Source organism: Trichosurus vulpecula, chromosome 6, assembly GCF_011100635.1.
Source record: "Trichosurus vulpecula isolate mTriVul1 chromosome 6, mTriVul1.pri, whole genome shotgun sequence".
Taxonomy (NCBI): Eukaryota; Metazoa; Chordata; class Mammalia; order Diprotodontia; family Phalangeridae; genus Trichosurus; species Trichosurus vulpecula.
Window position 1 is genome coordinate 175,453,872 of NC_050578.1, and position 21,019 is coordinate 175,474,890.

Sequence of the window (21,019 nt, forward strand, 5' to 3'; positions counted from 1 at the left end):
TAGTTACCAAAAGTAGAAAAATGAATTATATTTTCTGTAAAAGTTCTACTTCAATTCTTTATCGTGTCCTTGTGTATACTTTGCATTCTCAAATTCTATGACAATGAAAGAGAACTCTCAGGTTCTATTGAAGTCAAACATCTCTCAGTGTCTTAAAGACAAAATCTCTGTGACTGTGAATGCTGAGTAAGAACCAGCCTGGGTCTTCATCGGCAAAAGGTTTACCAATTTTGGTGCTGAGTCCAACGATGTCAACTTATAAAAAATAAATACAAAATAATATTCAGTTTTGAATGATCTATCTTTACCTTCTGTAGTTATAGTAAAAAAGTACTGGATAAGGGGAGAGAGGGTCCTGAGTATCATAGAATAGATAGGCCATCAAAAATTTGTTTTACCTTTGATATTATTACTAAGTGATTTGCATATTGAAAAAAGTTTACATAGTACTAGAGGAAATGATTCTTAAATCACATCAATTTTTTGCAATAATTCCTTTGGTTTCATTTTTTTAAAGTTGAATTTGAAGCCTCATTGGATTTGTTGAAAGAAGGAAAAACAAGAGTTTGGCATAGTTTATTGTGTAAAATAAGGCATAAAAATCATTAAAAATGTATCATGTGTAAACAGACTACTATGAAAATAATTGTAGCTTATGAAGCATTCTATTACAAAGGATGAAGAAATAGCAAATAAAATTTTGATGAACTTGATAAGATTGTCCAAATTAAATAAACATAGATCTGGACTCTCAGTAACTTCCGAGTGATTGTGGGAACAAAGGAGGATGATGATAATCATAATAGACAATGTCAGTATTAAATACAGAAAGAAGTTAAAAGACAATAATAAGTTGCAAGCCTCTGCACCGTGAATACTTTCTTCAGTAAGAGATTAAGGAGAGACTTTGGCTTGGGAACCCTAAGCTGCAACAGGGCTAAGCTGTTCAGGTGTACACAGTATGTCAAAATGTTGAACTTCTGGGAGTGGTAAGTAGTGAGGGAGACACAATGATGCCTAAGTGGAGGTGGGTGGCAGGGAGGGGGAGTGGTGACTCGTCCAGGATGAAGACTCAGCAAGTCAAAGCCTCAGTGTCAATCAGTAGTGGGATCAGACTTTGAGATGCCCCTGCACTTCTGGCCTAGGGGAGGTAGAAAGATGAAATCTCAAATTAAAAAAAATTGAAAAGTGTTGGATGTGTTTAACACTAGGACTGAATTTAAGAATACCTCAAAGGACCAAACTGAGTCAATTGAAATGGTGTTTTTTTTTTTTATTTTAGTCCAGTATAGCAAATAAAATCTAAAAAAAAATTCAAAGTAAAATTTTAAAAAATGGATCAATTAATGTGTCTGGGTCCATCCAGTGTTAACACTGAAATTTACTCACACAACTGATTATATATAAACAGATAGGACAATACTACTTACCCCCCCAAAATCATTTCAGAATAAGTGTTCTGTCAAAAGTCAAATCAATATTAAATCAGAAGAAAGGAGAAATGTAATAAAACACTATGTATAATTTTAGAAGTTTCAACACTCTGTGTTTAAAGACATCATCAACTAAAAAGATGAAGAACTAGTGAAAGTTTTTTTTTTAATTACTTTGAGTATCACCATTTCTTCAGGAAAAATCAGCAACTGCTGACACTTATGTCTCATGTATTATTCCTCCAAAATCTTTGTGACAATATTCTTTGCACATTCCAAAGGCACCCTTGAAGAAAATATGAAAGAATAACCATCAAGTTTCAAATACAATTTTATACTATACAGGATTTCCCAGATGCCTTAGCATATTTTAGAGCTATTAAAACTTAAAACTGCACTAAGACTTTTGCAATATGCTGTATATCACATTCATAGCCATAGCATTGACTGAGAGATTTGGGGAATATAAGATCCATCTATTATTTACTAATTACAGAGAGAACTAAAGAGGGACGGGGGAGAGAGAGAGAGAGAGAGAGAGAGAGAGAGAGAGAGAGAGAGAGGGAGAGAGAGAGAGAGAGAGAGACAGACAGAGAGACAGAAAGAAAGACAGAGAGAGACAGACAGACAGACAGAGACAGTGAGACAGACAGAAAGACAGAGAAACAGAGAAAGTGGGGAAACTCACTTCTTAGATCAAGATGTTTTTTATAAAATAAATTTGATTTCATGTGCACTTAATATGACATTCACAACCAGAGATATCTTTGTTTAATGATCTACAGAATATTTACATCAGGTGAAATATAGACAGAGAAAATTATATTCAAAAAAGATGTTTGCCAATATCATGGGGAATATTTGGCTTAATATTGAAGTTAAATGAGGAATTTTCTTTGAATGGAGAGACCCTTCAGATGCTTCTATTTTTACATGACATTGTGCTGACTCCATCAAACCCTAGAACATACTGCATCGCTTGCTTAATGAAATCTTGAGAAAGACTATATACTACATCTATATTTATATCCATGTTTATATCCATATTTAACCATCTATATCTATATCTATAATGGAAAGTGTATCAGATTGGGATGGAGGACTTGGTTTCTTATACCACTGATGCTGTTTACTTGGACAAGTCACTTTGCTTCATTGAAGCTTAGTTTCCCCATCTGTAAAATGAAAAGACTAACCAACACCATCTCTGGTATCCTTTCCATCTTTAAATTTCTGATCTTAAAAACACTTCAGAGAAAGACATATAGTCACCTGAAATAGAATGCTAAAATTGACAAAGAAATATTTCTTATGTTTAGACATGCAAGTGAAAGGTCAATATCATGATTTAGTGGACCATGACATATATTCTAACTTATTGGATAAATGGTGGCATGAATAGCTGGGGGAAAAGGAGGACTAGTTATGTTACTAGAAAGAAGGATAACTTCTATATATTCAGAGTATTGTGCTGGTACAATGACATATTAAAGCCTTATACAAAGTATTTTAATGCAATGCATGGATCTTTTGTGAAGAATTTCTGTAAATACATGGAAAAGAATTGATCTTGCACATAGTACTCTCTCTCTCTCTCTCTCTCTCTCTCTGTCTGTCTGTCTTATTTTACTTTTTCAGTTTATTTTTTAAAAATAGTTGTTACTTACCAAAATGAAAGAGAATTATATGACACTAAGACAAGCAAAATTTATTTAAGGCATTAATTGGATGTATCTTTTTTCTTTGATATAGAAGACATTGGCTATCTAAGGCTTAAGCTATCTAAGGCTTTGTAATTGCAAGCTTGTACTTTTTAGGATATTATTGCCTTTTGTATAATGGACACTGGTTTGGAGGCACTTTTACCATTCATTTGCTCACTAGGCATGTAAATAAGAGCCCTAAAAAGGTCAGAAAAAAGGTTTTTAAACCTCACACCAAAAACATAGAAGTAACTAAGTTTTTTTTTAAATCTCTTTTTAATGAAATATTCACAAATATACTCTATAGTTAGGTGGTATTGACAAACCACATAATAATTAGTTCTATGAAACAGTCTCTAGCAGCACAGTCTTCAGGAATTTCCTTAAAAATACATACAGATGGAGCAGCTGGGTGGTGCAGTGAGTAGAGCCCCCGGTTCTGGAGTCAGGAAGACCTGAGTTCAAATCCAGACTCAGGCACTTGACACACTAGGTGTGTGACCTTGGGCAAGTCACTTAACCCCAACTGCCCTGCCTTCTCCACTCCTAAAAAAAGTACATACAGATAAGAGCACATAAGGAGGGGGAAGGAGTTGGGACCTGCTGTTATACTTCTGAGATCCTTGTTGCCTAACAGGACTAACCCAGCACATTATCTACCTTTAACATATTCAGCCATCAGCCCCCATGGATACCTTAAAAATTAAAAATACTTAAAATAATGGAAAACTCTCTTCTGGTTTGTAAAACCAATACAATGACCTATGGTATGAAAGGGGATTCAGAGCCAAGGTTCTACCATTTTTCAATACATAAGCAATTCAAGAATCAGAGCCACTGGACTGAAGACATACATGTGATCTGTGAACCCTGTGGCATGACTAAGACTAAAATAATGGATATTGAAAGGGTCTGGAGAATCCAAAAGACATATATCAAATCAACAAGCTTTCTCTTTTAGCTTCTTAGGCAAGACTACATGGAATAAGTAATCCTAGTCCCCAAAACAATCTCATTTCTCTATATTTAAATCCTTTCTGAAAAGTCCAACATGGTGTTTGTGGCTAGGAATGGGGAGAATGGTGAGCTGCATGATTGTGTGTCATTTCAATACCCTGACAATAAGTTGGAAAAATGGGTTCTGACAGCCCCCCTGCAGCCTGCATATGCTGTTCTAACATTCTCTGTTTGGCATTGTCCTTCACTCCAATCTTAATCAAGGAAACAAACTGGTTTCCAGTTCTCAGTACTAAATCTGGAAGCAGACTTGCTGTGAAGAGAAGAGGACTGAGTTTTCCAGCAATTCAGTTAAAAATATATAAGCAAGTAGATTCTTTAGCATTCCCTTCACAAAACAAATTACTCAGCCTGATTTTTCCCCTTTTTACTAATATAGTCCTGTGTCATATTAACATTGCTTTCAATGTCAGAACAATAGGACATTAAATATTGTGTCTAAAAATGCTCAATACATGCATATCTGCAAAATTCTTGTAAAAAAAGTAATTGATCCATTAAATTTCTATGCCAATATATGATTCTAAGAATAGAAAAATAGTGCAATACGATGGAAAAAAGAACTATATTTTATAACCAGAAAACCTGAGTTTAGTCTCAAGTTCAAGATTTACTAGCTATGTGACCTTGGGTAAATATATTTATTTTCTCAGCACCAGTTTTCTCATCTGTTAAATGGGTTTAATACTATTTTCACTATTTAATACCTCACAGGATTATTAGCAAAGAGGTTTGTAATCTGCGTAACATTATATAAATATTAGTTATTCAATTAGTTTATCATCATCTCAACCCAAACCCTATATGCTCAACTTGTTTTTTTTTAATATCTTAAAAATGAAATTTCATTTTGCTACCTTTTATTCCCTCTTTTTTTTCTTATTTATTCCTTTAATTACCTGGATGCCTAAAACAGAAAGTACAGTTTTGATATTTCTTCTTTAGTTGATAGTGACATTTAAATAAGTAACATGATTTTCCATGTCTTTATCTAATAAAGATAATGAGAAAAGTAAAATTCAAAAGTTAACAGCTGATACTACTGTGAATCATCCAAAGCCTTGATTTTCTTGATTGAAACATGCTGCTACTAAGGATGCTACTATTAACACTTTGGCAGATGCTACTAGAACCCCATTGTTTCTCCTTTTCTCTCTCTTTTTTAATGTGTGGCATAAGTATTGTGTTTGAGAGCATTAATTTTCTTTGAGCTTTATGTTAATGGCACCTAAAATCACCACAATTTGATATTTTGCTGGCAAAACATGTAAACTGTCTTTGGGGCTATGGGTCTTTCTTTTTCTGGTTTAGTGGTCTCTTTGTACATGTTTCACATCTAATTAAAAAACATAATGTCATTCCTTTCACTATGACAAGGCCTTTTCTCAGCAACCATTAAATAAAAAAGTAAAGAAATCTTAGCAATTATTTTAAAAAAAGCAAGCAGTAAAAACAGTAATCATATATAGAACCATGAATTCAAAATTATTTTTGATAGATTTTGATGTGCATTTAAATATACATCCCACTAAGCCAGTCATATATGTTGGACAAGGATAACATGAAGTAAGTGGCTGGATTGTATTTGGAAAATGATGTAATATTTTCATAAGCTCCTCCCTGACATAAAATTCTATCATTTTACATTAATATCTTCCCTTTGATCTTCTATAAATACAATTTGAACAATAGAATGCAAAAGTGGGATTCCTGAAAAGATTTGTAGGTAACCCAAAGGGCAATAGAACGACACAGGTTGGGGTAAACACTGTTGTTACATAGTTTGCTTATGAATTGGAATAGAAGATTCAAAATAAAATGCATGATTGGAAAAGTCATTCAGTTAGTCTTTCATTGAGAATAAGAAGCAATGCAGAGACAACATGAGAACTGCACTGAAGATAAAAAGACTTGAAGGAAAGCCTTTGGATATATGGATATATCATGCCTGGCGGATTATGAGAGTATATAGGAAAGAATTTCGCAGAATAACAATGTATGATTGGATTGCAATCTACCTTAACTGAGGAAATAACATACCAATTATACCTTAGCTTCTTTAAAAATATTTTAGACTTAAGTTAATAACAACAACAAAGTCCTATTTGCTTCTGATTTCACTTTCTTTTTGTTTAATTTTTCTCTGATTTTGTTCCTATTATCTTGTTAGATCATCATTATGCAATTGACATGTGTATCATTGTTCTGGTTGTAATTTCTGGTCTTGACATCACTGCATATGCATCCTTGTACTATGAATTCTTCATATTCATATATTGTTATAATGCAATTAGAGTCTATAATGTTATAATTTGAGCCATTCCAAAACACAAACTCTATGGGTTACTTCCTGATTAGGGAATATTACACATAAACAAGCTATGAATTTTTTTGTACAAATTAGGATCTTAGTTTATGGACAAGAATAACAAGGAGCAAATCATCCTTTTCTGTTGTCGGGTGTGGCTACCTTTCCTGGAGCATTGTCACATACTCATCTCAAACTGAAAACTGAACATAATAATACTTAGACTGTCAATCTCTCAGTTGTTTTGAGGAAAACAACACTTCATAAAATTAATACATTCCACAAATAAGTAAAGAACACATGATTTCACTTTTTTTTTTAGTTGAAGGGGATTCCTCATCATTCTGTAACTTATAGACGTAGAGAGTTTTTCAAGAAAATTAAGTGACTTGTCCATGTTAACTCAGCAAATGTCAGAGGCAGGAAGTAAACACAGGTTTTCCTGAATCCAACTCCAGTTATGAGGCACAATCTTTCTGTATATAAATTAGTTCTTCAAAATTTAATGTATTCTCCATCTCAAGGATATTGGTGGGGGGGGGGGATGTACCTTTCTTTTTGTCTATGCAACAAACTCTTGATGTTTCTTATGTGGACAGTATGGATAAGAGATCATATGAAGGGAATTATTTTCTATAATTGAATCTTCTTCTGCTCCTCAGTCTCTATTCATTAGTCAGTCAGCAAATGCTTAAAGAATGTAAACTTAGTTGAATATTAAATTACATAAAGCGAGACTGAAGATGTAACTCTGCTAGTATGCAATATAAACTTCATGTAAAATGTTCCAAAGCCAAATGTACATGATTAACAGTCTTTCAAAATGGGAGCATGCACAATGATGAAATATACAGAACAGTGAATTTTAAAAACTGGAGTTTTAGTTCTACTTATGCTAAATACTTGTCATATGGCTTTAGCAATTGGACTCAGTTTTCTCTTCCGTAAAATAAATACGGTAATGTCTAATATACTTAGCTCAAGAGTTATCGTCAAATTGGATAATTCTTCCTTCCTTCCTCCCTTTCTTCCTTATTTCCTCCCTTCTTTCCTACAACACATTTTGAAATGCATAGAGTACTGTAATAAATGCATGCAAAGCATGACTTTTCTGGGTCACAGCACAACTCTGTTCTCATAGATAATTGAGAACTGGAGTCTTGTCTAGCTTTATGATTCTATGACATAAGTGCAACTACTCTTAAAATAAATGCCTTTTGATGCATGATTCTGTGATGGACTTCTAACAAAGAAGCTCAAATCAAGTGTATTATGAGCATTTCAAGTACAATAACATATCCCACTGATACTGATCTTTGTGCTTAGTGCTCAAAAGGTACATCTCCCTATGCAAGACCATTATTTCTGACGTAGTTTAATATTTTATGGGGCTGGGTGAGGATTTGCTTGACTAAATCAAAAAGAAGAGTCAGAAAATAGTATAGTATGTGTGGGCAGTTTGGCAGAGAGCCCTTAAAGCCAGTATGAACAGAGTTAATTTGATATAAAGGTCACTGGAGAAGGCATCGGAGGGATTTAGAGAAGGGGAGTGATGGATATGGCTGAGGCTATGAGTGATAATAATTTTCAACGTAGCATTTTGGAATGTTTGGAAAGGTTACAAGGTGGATGTGATGAGAAGGTTGTGGTATTTCCTTCAAAAGGTAGCTGGACTTGGAAAAGACCCAGATACATGGAAGGCAAGTGAGAGGGTTGATTTTGAAGCTGTTGAGAAAGCATGAACATTACTTTGCATTAATGTACAGAAAGGACAAAAATACAATTTTAATGTATAAAATATTCAAGATTCACCTTGTAAAACTATAGAAAGATGAGTATTCATTTTAAATAGTTTTTTCTTAGTGAGCTTGAGAAAAAGGAGACAGGTGATAGAGGGAATATAATATCAGTCTTGTATATACAGACTAGGTAGCAAAGCTTATTCTGAAAATCTCCCTACATCAACTCAATTCAAGTAAACAGATATTTACTGAGCACCTAATGTGTGCTGGGCACTATACTATACCTGTATCTGGGAATACAAATAAGAAAATGAAGACAGTCCCTTCACACAAGTTTACAGTCTAATGGGGGGAAGACAATACACAAAAGGAAGGTGGAAATGGTTGGGGGAATTGAAGAGACAACAGGGGTGCCCAGCAGAGGGGCATCTTGTTCCACTGTGTTGAAATCCAACAGAGCTGCAGAAGAAAAGTGGAATTTTCAAATGTTGCTTTCAAGAAAGAAAAAAAAAGTTTGGGTGGAGTTTGCTACTATGTTCTCCAGCCTTCTAATCAGAGGGGAGAGGAGACTGAGAGAGGTGGCAACATGTTGAATATCCAAGGCAGATTTAGCAGTATGGTGAGGAGATCTGACATGATCAGCTTAATCTGGGAAGGGCATCTTGTTCTGCAGAACTGATACCAACCAGAGCTGCAGATGGAAAACAGACATATCTCATATATCTATATATCTTATATTACCTGAAATTGTATAATCAGGTATGCTTTTTTTCTTTTGAGTTTAAGGCACTGCCTTCTGCAGGTAACCTCTGTTGAAATATAATCCCTTCCTGAGAGGGACAATCCATTAAACCATTATCAATCAGGAAAAATACAGTGTGCCAATATGCATGTTTTTATATAATCTCTTTTATATAACATATAACATCCAAAAATTCATCATGGGAGGCACAGTCAGAACAGATAATGAACCAAGTCACTAAGGTACTTGATGTCATGAAAGCTAATACAAGAGTTACAGGATGGATCCCTGTGGAGAATTTAAAGAAGAATTTTGACAAGAGTTGTATAAGATGAACAGGCTTGGGTATATAGTGAGGAGAATACCTACAATGATTAGATTACAAAGACTAAAGATACATCCTAATTTTTAGTAGTTCTACCAGACAGCTATCCTTTAAGGTAACTGGCTACATACAGGATATTGAGGAAAGAAAGGTTTAGATAAGGGAAAATAAGGATAATTCTGTAACATGGATCATTGCTGGGGGAGAAAGATTAGTAAGGAGATTGCCAGTGGGTGTCATAACCTGTACATTGATAATTTCCTGGTACCTATTGAAGAAGGGCTAAAACAAAGGCTATTGACTATAAATTTCACCTATATAAAATCTGGCTATGTTTACCTCAGGATACGTATTGGGAGGGGTCTTAGGGGTGCTGGTAGAATAGTTAGAATTTCAGCATAGTTATCTCAAGCCAGTGATGAGTTACTGATATGCCTACATAAGATATATGATTTTATTAAATTATAAAATATGCTTTGATCTCACATTTTGGAATAATTCAGATTAGAAAATAATATTTCTATATAAAATAGCTGCACAAGGCCTGATGTTGTGTTTCTGGAAATCAAGCAATGAAATTCTCTTTTATTTGTGTACAGACTCGGGTAATAGCACAAGCAAGACAGAGCCAGACAAGAAAAAGGAGGGTAGGAAAATGTCTAGAGAAGAGGGCAAGCATAATAGTAACCATTTCAGAATAATCAGTATAAAAATGGAAAAAAGGACTTCGAGAATAATAACCATCAAATAGATATAGGTAGTCATTTAGAAGAGAAAATTAAGTTTGTGAGAATTTGCTTATTAATTGACAATAGCCATGTTTTTTATGGTTTTTTTTGGTTAAACACATTGAAGTTTAACATATTTCTCTTTAAGAATATGTGTGTGTACACACATAAAGATATAAATATATGCATATATATATATATATATCTGTCACAAGTTTAGAGGAAAGACATAACAACATGAAATAATTGGAGCAGAAATACATTTGTTTCCTCAAATCACTCAAAGACTGTTCTGTGCTTTATGAGAGTGCTTCTAAAAGCCATTAGACTGCTTAAAAAGGGTCAACTTCTCTAAGTGTATATATACAGATGTACTATAGAATGTTTATGCAAAAGCTATTTCAGCCACTTTTAAAATTTCCTAATGCTACTTTCATTTTTAAGCAGATTTAATTCTGGATAAAACCAGAGCTTAAAGGTCATTTATTATATCCTCTTAACTGACAGGATTATAGAATTTCCTTGACATCAAAAAAAATTCCAAATCCTCAATATTAGATTTACATATACACATTCAAACATATATATATATATATATATATATATATATATATATACATACATGCACATACATATACACATACATGTATATGTGTATTTGGTGGGGAGTTGAACAAGGGTGTAGTTTGGAGCTTCTCTGTGCTGTGCGTGTTAGGACATTACCTGGTAATTTCTTATTTTATTTAATTGCCCTTAGGTACTAAATTCAGTTGTTTCTATGCTGCTAAGTGACTCAATGTGCCATTAGCATCCTGAGGTAAAGCCCTGGTGATCCTGTTCTAACTACTCTGCTCAAATCTTAGTTCCTTGTTTCTTTTCCAATGCCTTCATCATGTGATAATCTCAAATTGGAACCTGATCAGACACTGCTGAAGAACACCACTGATTCAAAGATTCCTCCTCCTCTGCACAATGGTAAGAAAATGTGTTGTTGTTTCTTAATACAACCCGTTAACTAACCATTTGTGTAGATATGAAAAAAGCCTCTTCAAAGAATCCTCTGACCTGAAAAAGCAATCTTCCTAAGTTCCTAGGAGCTATAAAAGCTTTAGCTTTCCAAGTCCCCATTTTGCTTGAAGCCTCTTGACCTAGATGCACATCAGAAGAATGACCCAAGGAAAAAAAATACTATGTTTGTGCATGTGAAAATGTATAATCATTCTATTCCCCTGGTGTTAATTTATGTTGCCTCTGCCTTTATCCTTTCTTGTGGGTGGAAAGTTTGGGAACAGGATGGGATTAAAGCCACCAGGGTAATCAATCTACTTGTTGAAAATAAAATTAAATGTTTGTGTGAGACATAAAAAAGCAACAAAAAATATCTTTCAAGTAAAGAAAGAATGTTATTAAGGACTAGACATGACTTTTAATGCCAAAGATCAACAGTAACAAAAGAAGCTTTGAGTAGCTTGACCCCTCTGTTTATTACAATTGTATTTTTAAAATGAATGGTGTAATAAAGCTGAATGAGATTCAATGAGTTGCTTAGTCAATTATTTATTAAGCACTTACTATGTGCCAGACACTATATTAAATGCTGAGGAGAGAGAGAGAGAGAGAGAGAGAGAGAGAGAGAGAGAGAGAGAGAGAGAGACAGAGAGAGAGAGAGAGACAGAGAGAGGGAGAGAGACAGAGAGACAGAGAGACAGAGAGAGAGAGACAGAGACAGAGAGAGACAGAGAGACAGAGAGACTGACAGACAGAGACAGAGAGAGACAGTGAGAGAGAGAGACAGAGAGAGACAGAGACAGAGAGACAGAGAGAGACAGAGAGAGACAGAGACAGAGAGAGAGAGAGAGAGAGAGAGAGAGAGAGAGAGAGAGAACGAACATTCCCTGTTCTCAAGGAGCTCACATTCTAACTGGCTAGACAATACTGTGCATGTATGGAAATATACACACATATACCTATGTAATATATAAATACATACATATATTTACATATATGTGCCACAATGCTTAATATGTTCCAATAAATATTTAATGCTCAATGCTCAATAAATGAATAACAAGTTAAGTGACCTCCTTTAAGAGTGAGGGTAAAAAACCCATAGAACTTTATTTCTTGGCACTTTTAAAGCATTTATCCTGCAGAATAATCTATTATAATTATTTTTGTGTTTGTTTCTTATCTTTCACTTACATATCATGTTCCATGAGGGCAGGGAGCAGGTTTTGCTGGAACCTCATATCTCCTCTAGTTTTATAGAATACTGAACATTCCACACATGGAAGATATTTAATAATTTTTTGTCAAATTTATTGATTAATGGTTTAAGAAATTAAATGAACCAATGAAGGAATGATTTTTATAAGCTTAACAAGTGTAAGTTTTGAATATAATATAGAAAAATAAGAACATGCCACATGTACAAACAATCTTGGGTAAGTTCATGGTGCTCTCCTTATTTCAATTCTCTCTCTTACCATTTGATTTAAATAACCTTCATGTGCTGGCATGGTATAGTATTGTCTTCTTTAATTATGAAGAATAATGAAAGAGAGAAAGTATTTCTTTATAATGGATAGAGGTGTGCCTTTGGAATCAGGATGAACTGTGTCCATGATACGCCTTTTACACATACTCACTCTTTAACCACTGGCAAACTTCTTAACCTTTCAGTTCCCTCTAGAGAAGAGTTCTAGATTTTCAACAGTGGAAGAAATTTCCACACTGAGACTTCCCACATAAGGTTAAAATCATACATCCAAATGTATGTAAATGTGTACGCATGTATATTCTGAATGCATATAACACACTTATGTAATATAAACTATGTGTAGGCTACATAATTTTATATAAAATCCAATGGAGGATAATAATGATATTATAATATAAACATAATTCTCTGCTCATGTTGTATAAATAGAACAATGAATTGTGATAACTCATGAGAAAGGCTATTTACAATCTTCATGCTTTGATAGAAAGGATTTTTGAACAAGACAATACAAACAGGAGCAAAATATTTTGTAACTATAAAGGGGAAGATAAATGGTGAAAATAATCAAATTTTACAAAGGAATGTTTTGGATAGTCTCCTGCCTGCTGACAATACATATCATTATGCATTTTATAATTTAATAGTGCTTTCATTAAACACTCTGCTTCTCAGAAAAATGACAAAATTACAAGGTTAAACTCCCAGTGTGGAGTAGATCTGGAGATGTTACTAATTAACTATTTTTTAATCAGTTCACTAAAGAAGGAAATGGAAAAATGTCCTGGCTGGTTTTCAATTAGTGTATTTTGCTCCTTGCCACTTGTTCCCAATTGTCTATTTTGACTAAACCTCACATTTTTCTTAGCTGAACATTTTTCACTTTAATGTATTTTTTAATGATTCTTTTTATTCTGGCATTAGCAATGAAATACATTGCTTAATATTGGTCAACTCAATAACTTCATTTATGAGCCACAGAAATATAATAATCCCCCTTTAAAAAGAAAGGAGACTATGCAGGTGCATTGGCAATGCATCTTCTCAGAACTAGCATTTTCATTAAGATACACGTTGTTCTGAAATTGACAATCCATGAATAAAAACTCTATAATGTAAGCAGAAATCATTTCTATTGCAATAAGCATTGTCCCTTTTCCTGTCTCCTTTTCTGGCTAATATGAAATCATGTTCTGTTGTACATAAATGGGGAGCTACAAAATGGCAAAGCTTGTTAGCAGTAACCACTTTTAGCCAGCTTATTTTAGTTTGTGATCAAGTAAAGTTGGCTTCCTTTCTTCCCACCACTTATTTGACAGTTTTCTGTCATTTTATTGGAGTAAGTTTGGATGGTAGAGGCTATGAAACTGGCATCATATTTTCTGTTTAACATTCTTTTTGACATAATGAACATTTCCCCCCTCTTTTGCTGAAATCAGCACTCGGGAAAGATCAAATACAGCAAGGTCTTTAACAGCTTAAAATTGCCCCTGTCATTATCTTGTCAGTTGCATCAGACCTTGAATGTTCAAAACTATGAAAATTTTTCAAGACAATTTTGATAGAGGCACTGCTGTTTAAGATTTTTTTCATGATTTTCAGAATTTGCAGCATTTACAGAGACATAGGGAGTATGGATGTCATTTAACCATGCCCAACTGTTGGAGTCTCTATTTTTGCAAGTGTGTTTAGTTATTTAAGGTCAGCTTTGAGAATATAATCCATTGCTTTGTTTTTGTTTGTTTGTGTTTACCCCTAGCTGTTCATTCAAGGTCAGTACCAACAGTAAATGTTTCTGTAGCTGCAATATCATTGTCAAAATTTTTGGTAATGAACATTTGTCTGCTAGACACTTTCACCCATTTGAAATATGTACATCTTAGTAAAGGTAGTTTATAGACTGAATCGTAGATCTCAAGAGACAAATAAAAAAAAGTTTAAGTTTACAAAGTAGATATTGTTGCAGTATTTTAAACATGCAAATAAACTATTTAGTGATCTTAATTTTGAAGACCTTCTTTCTTCCACAGAACACAATGCATTTTCTAAGAAAATTATTTTAAAGCCACCAATGTTTTGAAGTACCTCCAATTTTTTTTGGTTGGTAGGTTTGTTTTTTGGTCTTGACCTATGTTTTTATTTGTTTAGGAATTCCTACTGAAGAAACCACTTTTACCTGAACAAATCAACAACTACTCTAAAAAACTATTTTCTTAGAGTGCCTGGGGACCTGAGAGGATAAATAGCTTGATCAGGGTCAAAGAGCTAGTATGTATCAGAGACAGAATGTGAACTAAGGTCTTCCTAACTTCTCTCTCCACTAGGCCATGCTGCCTTCTTCCAGAAGAAGAAAGACCACAATATATCCTGAACTGATTTTTTTTTCATGTACTTGTTAGGTTAAACAAGTAGGGCATGTTGAAGGGAAACATATGAGTATAATTAGATTGAAGCCAAATTACAGAAATGGCTACAGGGATGAAGGACAACAATAACATTCTTTTTAATTATTGAAAGTTAAATTCTCAATAAGAAAAGATAAAGAAACATAAAGTATTGACACTTAAACATATAATAAGAAAAGGGGGGGAAGTATGTGATGTGCACAGCAGAAATGTAAGAGAGGATAGAAAATGTATAGCAATAAATTTCCATTTCAAGAAAGCTTATATAATAAGTACTGCACGTTGTGTTAAGAACTGTCCACCTTTTCTTTGCTTCCTTGTCAGTTTTCTTTTGTTCTCTGCTGTGCACTTTTTACTTTGTTTTTTTGCCCCCTGCTCCCCCACAGAAGGCTGCAATTAAGCATGGATATACTTAGATACAGAGACACATATACTTATTACTCATCCATACATACATATATACATACATGCATACATATATAGACATAGACTTTCCCTAACAAATTTTACTTCTGATCTTTGCTTTTATGTTTGTGCATATCTCTTATTTCGCATTCCTTCTAACTCCTCTACTTTGCCCTTCTATTACTTAACTTAGTCCCTCTAAGAAATGGGAGGAGGAGTTTTGTTTCCACAGAACTAAAGGTGTACTTCCTCCCCCTCCCCCACCCCAGCTTTAGCAGAAACCAGGCCTCAAGGTTGGTCAGGTGAGAGATCAGAGGCTTGTATGCATTCACCCTGCTTTTTGAGAAGGCAGTCAGGGGAATTAGAAAGGCCAAAACGCTTGAACCAATTCAAGCTTATCTAGGGTCTGGTCTTGGTCAAGAATCCAGGTCTACTGATTTGCATAATTTGCATGTGTTAAAGAGGGAAAGTAGGGGAAATAAAAGAATATAGTTTAATCCTAAACTAAGACAAGGAAAATCTAATTAACTTCACTTTTGCTTCTGTATCCTTATTATCCTACCCATATAAACTGTATAACCTATGAAAACTATGTAAAAAAATAAAGATTGTAAAGTAACCATAACTCTAGTAGGAGTGGAGGGAATGGTTACCCCTGTTCCTGCAGCTGTATCAGTGTGAGTGTTCCAGTGAGCACTACACCCGCTCTCTCGAGGATCTCTTCCTCTGTCCACTCTAGCCTTGAGTTCTTTGGGTGAGAATGGGCGAATCACATGGATTTTCCTAAGGTTAAGGAAAGGAAAGCAATGAGCAACGGAAGCTCGTATCAGGCTTCCTTCCTGTTCCTGCCTTGGGGAGTCCTGTGATCCCCACTTTGGTGTTAAGAGGGCAACCACTCTGAATTTTCCTGGGGAACCCTGTGGTCTGCAAAGCCTTTTTAAGGGGACATCACTTGGGACTTCCGGCCCTGTCTCGGGAGCCTTGTGATCTTACTGCCATCCTAAGGGGCCATCACTTGGGTCCTCCTTAGGGTCTGACTCCTAGAAGGCCTTGTGATCCCCACAGATTAAAGGGGGCTACCACCTGGTCTTCCTCTGGAAGTGCTGTGGTCTGTACAGCCTTCCCTAGGGATTATCACAGGGTTCTTCCTCAGGACTTTGGCCCTGCCTAGGAAGTCATGTGATCCCCAAAGCCACATTTTCTCACAATTTGGGGAAGTCCAGTGATCTCCAAAATAGTGTTTCTCACAGCCCCCCTCCAAGGATTCCTCCCTTATCCTCCTATCTCTCTTATCTCTAAATAACTTTCTATACCCCCTTTAGCTTATTCCCTCACCCTCCCCTCTAAAGATTCCTCCCTTATCCATGCTCCCCTCCCTATCCCCTTAGCATTTTATTCTTTCTGAATTTGGAAGACTTTTATACTCTTCTAGATATATATGTATTGTTCTCTCTTGAACCCATTTCCAATGAAAGTAGGTTTCCAGAACTAACAGCCCTCCTCCCCCATCTAATTCCTCTGTATTGGTTCTTCTTGCACCTCATTTGTATAAGATAATTGCTCCTTTTAGCTGTCTACCTGTGAGTAGCCCGAGCTGCCTGAAAGGAGGCCCAGCTAGTAGGGTAACTCAGCTCATCCTCTCCCTCTTCCTCTCCCTCTCCCTCTCCCTCTTCCTCTCCCTCTCCCTCTACCTTTCCCTCTTCCTCTCCTTCTCCCTCTCCCTCTCCTCTTTCTCCTCTCCAAAGAAAGATAAATTTTGATGGCCAGAAACCCCCTTAACTTGGGGTTTACTGGCTAGAATTCTTTCTGTCTTTCTCTTTCTTTCTCTCCCTCCATCTCTCTCTCTCTCTCTCTCTCTCTCTCAAAACCTTAAATCCAGTTCAATCTGAAGCTCCTAGATTGGAGTACAATATGTCCCTGTCCAAGCTCCACTTAATGGCTGTATTTTGGGCCCTCTTGGCTTAGAATGAATGTCAATGGTAACTATTTGTCTTTGGAAGAGCAACCCTGAGGGTCTTCCCCTCCCAGCTTGTTTTTTTTTTCTTTTTTTTTTTCTAATTAAAGGGACCATCCCTTGTCTCACTTCTTAAAGAGGCCTGTTCACTTATAGGAGGTGTGCTGGTTCCTTCTTTCCCCCAGCCTTGTCTCTGCAGTCAGGCATTCTTTGTCAGCAGAGGTTCCTTCAAACTTCCCTGGTTCAGATGCCCAACACCCTTTACTGTTCCAGGAGCTGGGTGGTGGTGGTGGTAAAAATCCCAGTTGCTGGGGACTGAGGCAGCCTCCCAACCCAGCTAACCCCAGGGTTTGCAGTTTGTTGTTTAAGCAGACCTAAGACATAGCCTGGAGGTATTGACTTTTCACAGAGATCACACCTCTTCCTGGGACTTTTCTTCAGATCTTCTCCAATTGTCCCAGGAGTAGCCCTGTTCTGCCCCTATTCCTATTTATTTTTACTGCTCAGTATTCACTCTGAGGCACTATTTCATCTTTTTTTGTGGTGAAAAATCTTGAGAGCTTGGAATTTTCTGACCTACTCTTCATTTTCTCAGAATCCTCCTCTACATTTCTAAGAATAAACATATTTCCTTCGTTTTCAACCAAACTTCTCAAACATAGTCTTTTTCTATGATCTTCATTCTCTTACAATCTTACTTCTCTTTACTTCCCTAAAATGTGGTTGTCTGTCCCTATCCTCTCTTCTGAAATTGCTATCTCAAAGGTCACTAAGAACCTCTATTGAACTAAAGTAAAGAGTGTATTTTGGTGTCCTTTATTATCCATAACCTCTTGATAAGATCTATAATGTTAACTTTTTGAGATTCTCTAGTCAGATTCTCTACTCTCTTGACTTTTGTGACATTACAATAGCCTGGTTCATCTTCTCTAACCACTCAATTTTTGTCTTTTATTGGTTCTTTTCTCTCTTCCATCCCTTTACTTTGGGCATTCTCCTAGTCTTGATTTTTAAACTTTTGCTCTTCTTTATGTATAATTTCTTTCATTTAGCTCATCCTCTTTCATGTTTTGACCAATTCTCATAGCTCTCTCCAGCTTCACAGAATCTATTGTCCAGGATTTCAAATTGCCTTTGAAATATTTCCATGACAGTGCTTCACAATTGCATCAAACTCAATATCCAGACTAGGATCATCTCAAACCTATACCACTGAAAGAACTTTCTTATACCATTCTTTTTGACCATTTTTTTATCTCTCCTATTTCATGACCTCATCCCTTGCAACGATTATATGTGTTATCACCAGATACCATCCTAGGCCTAAACCACCAAACCTGAGTCAAATCTAGACTTCAACAAAACCTAAAGACTGCCACATTATATCGAGTTTTAGTAATAGTTCCTCTTTCAACCATTTCTTAACAACTCTCATGAGTCATGTTATCTTCCCATTCTGGTTGTGCTAACATATTCAGTATTATGATTTTTAGCACTCTATCATATTTAATTTAGTGCTTCGTGTGCATATAAGTACTGTATTATATCTGAGAAATGATTCTAAGCTCCTTAAGGCCTTGCGATATGCAATACTTTTTACAGATTTCCACAGCTTTTTAATTCAGACAGAACTTAATAAACACTTGTTGAATTGACTTAAAATATGTCCTTTCAATTCTTTTGTTATTTATCTATTTTCTTTTCTTTTTCTTTTTCTTATTTCTACACATTTGTCATTAGAATGCCTGGGTACTTGGAGATAGTTGCAAATATATTTCAAAATATTGTAGCAAATTTTCATATTTTGTTGTAATTTTGACACTATACTAGTTGATAGGTTGTATGTATGTCTGTGATGGAGAGAGAGAGAGAGAGAGAGAGAGAATGAGAGAGAGAGAGAATGAGAGAGAGAGAGAGAGAATATAAAATTCATAAATTGTTTACTCTATGACAGGCATTATGCTAGGTTAGGTTATATAGATATTTCAAAACGTGCTCTCTTGATTTTTTTTTCAGTGGGAAAATGACTTTTTAATTTGGATTTCTTACAAAAAATATTGGTAGTTTTGCCCATGTTATGATACATTTGGCCAATGATGAATATTATTTGAAAAAGTCTGCTTGTTTTCTACTTGTTTGCATTGATGAGAACCTGGACTCATGCCTAGATAACTTACAGTAATTCCATATAGAAGAAAAATTAGGCTTACATGTAGATTATTATTTATGTCCTCTCAAAAGTTATTTTTCTAGTATTATATAAGGGCCATTTCTTTACACTTTGGTTATCCCCTTCTTTTTTCAGATACTATGCATGTGGATCACTCAAATCCCTCACAACTCTGTTATACCTACCATGGACCTCCTCTAAACACACCTTGTACAATCTGAATTATTTTCCCATGTTAGTCATCTTTAGTGACATTTCTACAGGCTCTTTAAGCATAGCTCAGTTTTCTAGTTTCTAATTTGGTAACAAAAATTGTACTATCTCTCTCAGGTTGTTCTGGAGATTAAATGAGAATAAAGTAAATTGTTTTGCAAGTATTAGAATGCAATACAAATATTGCCTATTCTTATAAAGGAAATACTCAAATTCAGTTTCATTAAGGTGAGATGCTCACAAGTCATACAGATATACGACAAGATCTTTAAATGTAGGACATTATATGGACTAACTACAATATCCACTTCACCTGAATATAATTATGATACCTTACCATTTGGATAGGATTTTAATGTTTTCAAAATACTTTCCTCATAATTTCTTGTTAAGATAAGTAGTACATAAAGCATTATCTCCATTTTGCAGATAAAGAGACTGAAAGATTTTTGAAAGGTTAAATCACATGTCCATGGCCACATAGCCAGTAAACATCTGATTGGTTGGTTGTTCTCCGTCATTATCAAAGAGGACTACAATAACATCACTATGTTAGAGTAAAGTTACAGTGTGTCCAACTGTGGCTGATCAGACCAATATGAACTTGGATTGCTCTATCACAGGTCAGGCACAAGTAATCCATGTGAACATCCTGGGTAGATTCTCTAAATCTGCTCATTTCACATTTCTTTTGAGCTACTTCAATTTTGCATTATTCGTAGACCATAGCACTTTCTTTGAGGAGGGCATGCCATGCTGGTGCCTGTGCCAGCATCTACCATGTCATGCAATTAGTTCCAAAACTCTTAAGAAATACATTGAGAATGTGCTTTTATAACTTCTTCTGACCACGACGTCAGTGCTTGCCTTGTGTGAGTTCTCCATAAAATTGTCTTTTATGGAAGTGCATGTTTGGCATTTGAACAATGTGGCCAGACAATAGGAATTGCACTTTCTGCAGTAGAGTTTGAATGCTAAGGTGAGAAAGAACCTCAGTGTCTGGCACTTTATCCTTCCAAGTGATCTTTAGAATCTTCCTAAGACAGTCCAAATGAAGATTATTCCATTTCCTGCTGTAGTGCTGGTATACTGTTCAGGTTTCGCAAGCATACAACAATGAGATCAGTACAATGGCTGTGTAGACTTTCAATTTTGTAGTCAGTCTAATACCTCTTTTCTCCCATACTTTCCTTTGGAGATTACCAAACACTTAGCTAGTTCTAGCAATGCATGTGTCAACCTCATTGTCAATGTGTACTTCCCTAGAAAGTATACTGCCAAGGTAAGTGAACTTATTCAAAGTATTCAAAACTTCTCCATTTGCTGTAACTGATGGTTCTATGTATGGATGGTATGGTGCTGGTTGGTGAAACA